Genomic DNA, 8,317 nt, shown 5'->3' with positions numbered 1-8,317 from the left:
TTTGAATTTCTATTGGCTGAAAGTTTCAAATTACTTTTAAAGTGTTGGTGCATAGAAATTATTCTCATGGGTTTAACTATCACAATTGTTTTCTAAAGTATGTAATTTTTTTTTGGGGTAGGTTCTCCTTGTAAATGTTTGGGCTGCAATCCTCAAGGCATTGCTGCTGACAGGCTTCGATGCCTGGTTCCGCAATACCAAAGATCGGTGGTAAAAGCAAAGGCCTCAGATACAACTGAATGTGCTGCTATGGTTAATTAATAGCAGTTCACGCAGAGACTTTCTTGGATTGGCTTTGGGAGTCTCAAGCCTCTTTGTTGGTTCATTGGAAGGCAAAAGAGCTGGTTTGCCCCCAGAAGATAAGCCGAAACTATGTGATGAAGCTTGTGAGAAGGAGCTTAAAAATGTATGGTGAGAATACATTGTTCCCTTCTCTACCTCCTTTCTTTGTTTTTCTCTGCTAAGACATTACAAATGGTTGTTGTAAATTGCTAATAATGCTTTGATATTTGATGCAATTGCATTGCATCTCCTGTTTCTACTAATGTTAGTCAGCACCTTTCTCAAATGTCAGTTATTTTTAAAGAGAAATTCTTCAAATAAATTTTGGGAAATCAAAGCATTATTAGTATCTAAGCTATTCTTTCCCGCAATGAAGCTTCTTTCAGATAGGGAAAAATTCATGCAAGTGCTTTGTTGCGGAGGGGAATTTGGACCTTAAATGAAAAAATTTTGTACCGATTTCTCATCGGTGCTTGAGGAGAATCATAAATTCCTAGTACAAATTTTAATTACTTAATTACTATACTAATTGTATATTGTAATAATCCAGAAGTTTGTGTTAAGCTGACCAAGTTTATTTTTATTCCTATTAGCATAATGCTGATGAATTTTTATAGTAGAATGTGAATGAAAACGGTGAATCAATCTATTCTGATCTTTGTGCAGGATGCTTATATCCCTCAACGGCTTTTAGATAAATTGATGTTCATTTATAATTATGTGGAGATGGCTCGAGTAACAGGTGTCCCAATTTCTTTTCTGCTTGCTAGGGGCCAAAGCATTAAGGTAAAGAAATAATATCTAATTTTTATAATCAATTATTATGATATGTGGAAAATATTTGGCATATGAATTTAACAATAACTTTTTTTCCCCTCCTTTCCTTACAGGTACTTCCTCAACTTTTAAGGTGACTCCTGAAGATGTTCGGAAACTTAATCTTCATCCAGAATCAGTGAACAAAACTCCATCTGGGGAAACATTTGTTAAATCAAATTTGTAGAAGGTCTGTTGCTTTTAGTTTGGTATTTTGAGCATAGTTTAGTTTCTTATTATTGTACTTTTAGATTTGCATTTACCAATCAGTGAGCATAGCTTAGTTTCTGTTGCTTTATTGTTCTTGATATTTTGCTGCAGGCTAGAATTTGAATGGATAACTTGAACGCTTAATGCACAAAGTGGAGCAGTTTTAGGTTGATTTTGATCTTTTACCAAGTATTTAGGCTGATGAGCATCTCTATTAGTGTAATTTGATATATTATGAGCAGTTCTAACTTGTATTGTTTCTGTATTTTTCTTTGGTTTTTAGTTTTGGAATTTGAACTCGAGATTTATTTTGTATTTGAATATTAGTTTTTTAATGTATAAAACAATTATAGTAAATTATATATTTCACTAATTATTGTTTGATATGTCTTGTAATAAAAATTGCATACTATATTTGTAGGTTTGGTAATAAAAAAGGATTGAAAATTTATATTGGGTAGCAATGAAGATCAAGTAAGGAAAAGAATTTTTTTTAATTTAACAAGGCTTTCGCCACGCTTTAAAAGCGTGGCCGTATCTCTTCCTATTGTCACGTTTTAAAAGCGTGGCCATACCTCTCCTTTTGCCACGCTTTAAAAGCGTGGCCAGATCTGCCCTATCACCACGCTTTAAAAGCGTGGCCATATCTGCCCTATTGCCACGCTTTAACAGCGTGGCCATATCTCCCACCTACAGCCACGCTTTTAAAAGTGCCAATTGTAAAAAAACGTGGCGATAGACTGAAAAAAGCGTGGCGATAGAGCAACCGCCACCCTTTCATAGGTCACCCTTTCAAAAGCGTGGCGGTAGCTCAAAAAGCGTGGCAAAAAGCTATCGCCACGCTTTTTTCAGCTTTTCACCACACTTTAAAAGCGTGGCAATAGACATATTTTCTTGTAGTGCTAGCTACTAATTGACTTAGTAGTAGGCTAGTGTCCATGATTATCAACTTAACCACTAAGGGTTCTCAAATCACCAAGCCAATTAGACCCAATGACTCAAGTTTTCCCAATTTCCTTAACCTAGGCCAAGAGTAAAGAAAATTACTCGATAATCAAAGGAAAAATTTGATGAATGGAAAATTGATGGTTTAGAATTTCACTAATGAAATCTCGTTGCAACTATAGTTTCCAAACCAATCAATAATCCTTTCATACAAAAATTTGTTTGTCACAAGTACAAACCCCTAAATTTATAAACCGAAGTATTCAAACCTCGGGTCGTTCTTCCTAGAAATTGTGATAAAGTGTCTTGTTATTGGTTATGAGGTATGTTTGGGGTTTTTGAGATATTACACATGAAATGTAAATGGCAATGAAAATAAACTAAGAACTAAAAAGGCTCTTGACAAGGAATGAGAATTAGAAGTCCTATCCTAGTTATCCTCCTCAATTGTGACCACAATTGTCCATTGCTACCACTTAGTTAACCTCTAACCATGAAGAAAAGTCAAGTGGATGAATCAACTTGATTCCATAAGTCCTAGCCAACTCCAAAGGGAAAGACTAACTTTAGTGGTATCCAAATCAATTAGCAACTTCTAATTATCAATCTACAAAAGAATTAGATAACTCAAGCGTCACTAATTACTCCACCTAGGCCAAGAGGAACAAAATCTAACTAATAACTAGAAGAAGCATTTCATCAAACAAATAGAAGACGATAAAAGTAAACAAGAGGAATTGCAAGAATTAAAAAGAGATCTAACTAGAATAGCAAGAGATCGACAATAGAAAAGGAAAACAATTATGAAACAACAAAGAACTTACCAATTGCATTGAAGAAGAAATGTAAATCTACAAAAGAAAGTTCATAAACTACAACTAACAATACAAAGAAATTACAGGAGAAGAAGAATTCTACAACTACAAGAGAACAATTGAAGATGAAAAAGGAAATTAAGCAAGAGAAGAAGAAGTAGATCTAGATCTAAACCTACTCCTAATTCTAGAGAGAAGAGGGAGCTTCTCTCTCTAGAAACTAACTAAAGCATGATAAAACTAAAATAAAACTCACTAACTAACTAGATGTCTTATCCCTCTTCAGTCCACGGGATAAGTAACATTAGAAATGAGTTGGATTGGGCCCACATGGCTTCTGAAATTGCTGGCCACGAGTTGCATTAAGTAAATCACGTGCAGCATCGGCACGTACACGTACAGTGCATGTACGTGTCCCTATACGCAATGCAACTATGGCAAATATTATATCATTTTGAATCCCCGAATGTTATCTTTCCAACGCAACTAGAAACGCGTCATTTGGACGTCTGTAGCTCCAGTTATGATTGATTAAGTGCGAAGAGGTCGGCTTGACAGCTTTTGCGATTCCTTCATTTCTTCATGAGTTCTCCATTTCTACATGCTTTTCCTTCATTCCCTTGATCTAATCTTTGCCTCCTAAATCTGAAATCACTTAACAAACATATCAAGGCACCTAATGGAATCAAGGTGAATTAACTTTAGCTATTTTAAGTCCTAAAAAGCATATTTTCACTCTTAAGCACAATTAAAGGAGAATTTTCAAAACCATGCTATGTTAGTGAATAAATGGGAGAAAATTTGACAAAACCCTCTAAATTCAACATACGATAAACCCTAAAAATGGGGTTTATCAACCTCCCCAGACTTAAACAATAGCATGTCCTCATGCTAAACCAAGAAGGATAAGAGAAGGGGTATGGACATTTATTAAATGCAAATAACCTAAATGCATCTATCTATATGAATGCAACTAAATGCAAAATGATTCTACCTACTTGGTTAAAAATAAATCAGTCCTCCAAGAGCATGTATAAACGGGTAGGGCTAAGGTCATATGAAGATTCATGAATCCTACCAATTCAAGTATAAAAATGAAGTTCAAGTAGACTTGCAAGAAGAACTTTTATGAAAGCCAGGAACAAGGAATTGAGCATCGAACCCTCACCGGAAGTGTTTGCACTCTATTCGCACAAGTGTATAGGGTCAATTATCTCAATTCTTCCCTAATCATGCTTTCCAAGATTTGTTTTTCATCTAACAATCAACATTTATTTCATGCATGCATACATTCATCATGAGGTCTTTTCATAGGTTGTAATGGGATTAGGGTCAAGGTAGGATGCATATTTGGTCAAGTGGACTTGAAATTTGAATATTTGATAAGCTTAGACTTCCCACCTAACCTATATAGCAACCTATACAATTCTAAACAAACCTAACTACCCATTCTTTACTTTTTCACATACTCATGCATTTTTTTCCTTGATCACAACATATATGCATTGATTATTATTGAGCTTCACTTGGGGGCATTTTGTCCCCTTTTTATTACTTTTACTTTCTTTTTTTTCTTTTCTTTCTATTTTTTTCCTTTTCTTTCTTTTCTTTTGTTTTCTTTTTCACATTTATTATTATTTTTTTCCTTTTCGTTTGTTTTTTTTTCTCATTTTTTTTCTTTCTTTCAAGCTACATACAAGAACATCAATGCATAAGGTCTATACATTTAATCAATACATGAGTATGCACCCAATTCCTAATATTTTCAACAAAAATACAAAAACACACCGTTTTTCCCAACCAATGTCCCAAGCTTCCCACACTTGAATGATACTCACACACATTAGCCTAAGCTAATCAAAGATCCAAATTAAGGACATTTATTGTTTTTCACTTTAAGGTTTGTGATGTGATAAAATTAAGAACAAGTGGGTTAATCGTAGGCTCAAATTGGCTAACAAAGGTTGATAAAAGGTAGGCTATTTGGGTAAGTGAGCAAAATGAAATGATGGCCTCAATCATATAAATGCATGAATACACAAAATAATGAAATAGAGAATCAAACAAATCAAGGATCATAATCATAGAAAGAGAATAATGCACACAAGAAGGAAAATAAGTGGTTATAGGATGTAACCACACCATTAACTCAAGGTCACATGACGACTCATGAATCCTACCGATCCAAGTATAGACTTGCAAGAAGAACGCTCATGAAAGCCAGGAATCAAAGAGTTTAGCGTCGAACCTTCACCCGAAGTGTTTGCACTCTAGTGGCTCAAGTGTGTAGGGTCGATTCTCTCAATTATCCCCTAATCATGCTTTCCAAGATTTGTTTTTCATCTAACAATCAACAATTATTCAATGCATGCATACATTCAACATGAGGTCTTTTCATAGGTGGTAATGGGGCTAGGATTGTATATGATTAAGTGGACTAGGATTTGAATCTTTGATGAGCTTAAACTTTCCCACCTAATCTATATAATAACCTATACAAATAAATGCTAACTTAACTACCTATTCTTCACTTTTTCACATACTCATGCACTTTCTTTCATTTCACAACACTTATGCTTTGATTCTTATTGAACTTTACTTTGGGGCATTTTGTCCCCTTTTTATTGCTTTTTTCTTTTCTTTCTTTTTCTATTTTTTTCTTTTTTTTTTCTTTTTTTTCACATTTATTATTTATTTTTTTTCTTTTTCTTTTATTTTTCTCATCATTTTTTTTCTTTCTTTCAAGCTACATACAAGAACATCAATGCATAAGGTCTATACATTTAATCAATACATGAGTATGCACCCAATTTCCAAATATAGAAATACAAAACACCCTTTTTTCCTAACCAATGTTCCCAAATCTCCCCAAACTTGAATAATAAACACTCTCACTAGCCTAAGCTAATCAAAGATCCAAACAAGGGACTTTTATTGTTTTTCGCTTTAGGCTTGTAATGTGCTAAAATAAAGAACAATTAGATTTAGCGTAGGCTCAAAATTGGTTAACAATGGAGAGTAAAAGGTAGGCTATTTGGGTAAGTGAGCTAATGAAATAATGGCCTCAATCATATAAATGCATGAATACACAAAAAAATGGACATATAGATTCAAACAAATCAAATATCATAATCATAGAAAGAGAACAATTGCACACAAGAAGGAAAAATAAGTGGTTATAAGATGTAACCACATCATTAGGCTCAAATCTCACAAGCTTGTGTTCTTAGCTCAAAAACCATGTTCCAAAATAAATTCTTTCAAGCAAGTTCGAAAATTTTTTTTTAAATTGGTAAGGTGCCCTAAAATAGTTTCTTGGAAAAGAAATCATCACCCTAACCAAGTAGTCCTAATAAGAAAGAAGTGGTAAAAATATGTACAAATTCTAACTAGGATGCAACCTATCATGCAATGCAATAACTAATCTAACAAAGAAAACTAAGAATTGGTGTTGAAAGGAAATTGTTACCCATAGAGATCAGTCGGATGACCTCCCTACACTTAAAGATTGCACCGTCCTCGGTGCATGCAAAGAAGAGCAAGGTAGACGGGTTGAACCAATTGATGAGCTCTTCAAAAAGTTGTGCGGATGACTTGTTTGTTGCCCCATTTAAAATCTTTTCCTTTTTCTCCTTTCTTGGTGGCCAGCCTAAAAGGAAAGAAAAAGAAAGAAAATTAAGCCTATAAAAAATATGTCAAAGCAAAGAGAACATAGGCGAGGGCTAATGCCAAATAAGAGTAAGGTTCTCACTACATGGTAGCTAAGCATGTGAGTGAGAAAACAATATAAGCCAAGGCATATCAACTAATACTTGATGCACGAGTAAAGTCAAAGCATGAAGAGCATATTGAGCATCAAGATCAAATAAGAAAAAGTGGGTCATGAAAGACAATATGAGGTCATATCAATGCACAAAGACACAAGAGTCGTACAAAATGAAGCATTGATTTAAAAGTTTCATCACCCAATGTAACGTCCCGTCCAGCAAAATACCTTGCTTAAGTCAGGGTATTTCTACTAGAAAGAACATTACGTAACCTTTTCTAGTATTAACTACTTAATTATCAAGCCTTTGTATCGAGTTCGCGTTTCAGTTTTAAGAAAATGCTAGAAAATTTTGTTTTTTTTTTATTCATTAAAATCATAATTCAAACATTCACAAATAATAATAATCACATAAATATTATTGATAATAATTCTTATACAAAAGAGACCAAATAAAACTCAAATACAATATACTAAACCTACCCCTCTATGTAAAATAAAATCTCAAAGGACAAGAGCGAGGGAACTCTATGAAAGCAATTAAAACCATAAAGAAAGCCTACTGATCGCTCGCAGCTTCAAATTGCGTCTTCAAACCTGTCGTTGAAAGGGTGGAAAATTTTGGGGTGAGAACCAAACCACATGTTCTTAGTAGAGGTCGAGAATGCCGTGAAAGTAAAGAATAAAACACAAATAATTAATTTCACTCAAAAGTATTTAAAAGAAAACTGTTTTCATTTGCAGTGATCTTTACTCGCCGTGTCAACCTTTTATTTTAAAAACCAACCGCATAACATTCAAAAATACAAAATCTTATAAAGCATCAGTTAATTATCCAAAATTCTAAACCCATATTTTCCTTTATAAAAATCTTAAAAGTTTTCCTAGACCGTATGAATGACTAATCTGTTCCAAGCATAGGTTCATTAAGTTTATGCTGAACCAGCTCAATCTTTCATACTTACTAAACCCTCAAACACAATCCAATCACGGCCTCAGGCCCAAGCAATTCAACCAGCACCCAATTCACCACAATCCAGCCAATCAGTTACAAACACAAGTAATGAGGTTCAAACACAATCAAGAGCAATTATATCAAGTATAGCAATTAGCAGTTAACAGAATTATTCACTTAGGCAAACCAATTACAATATACACCCCCAAACAATGTCACATAGATGCATATGATGCATGCCTGTCGTACTGGCCATGAGCTCACGCGTCGGTTATGTTGCCAGACCCGACTCGGATAAGCGAGATTAGACCACCATCCTTATCCGTGGGTTCCATAGACAAGCGGGAATTAAACCACCATCCTTGCCCGGAACACGCAAGCGGGATTAAACCACCGTCCTTGCCTCCACAGTAAGCGGGATTAAACCACCATCCTTACTGGGTACATAAAATAATATGCAAGCGGGATCACACCACCGTCCTTACTGAACAATTTATCAATACGTGAGCGGGATAAAACCACCGTCCT

This window comes from Arachis ipaensis, chromosome B07, assembly GCF_000816755.2.
Source record: "Arachis ipaensis cultivar K30076 chromosome B07, Araip1.1, whole genome shotgun sequence".
Lineage (NCBI taxonomy): Eukaryota > Viridiplantae > Streptophyta > Magnoliopsida > Fabales > Fabaceae > Arachis > Arachis ipaensis.
This window is presented reverse-complemented; position numbering follows the sequence as displayed.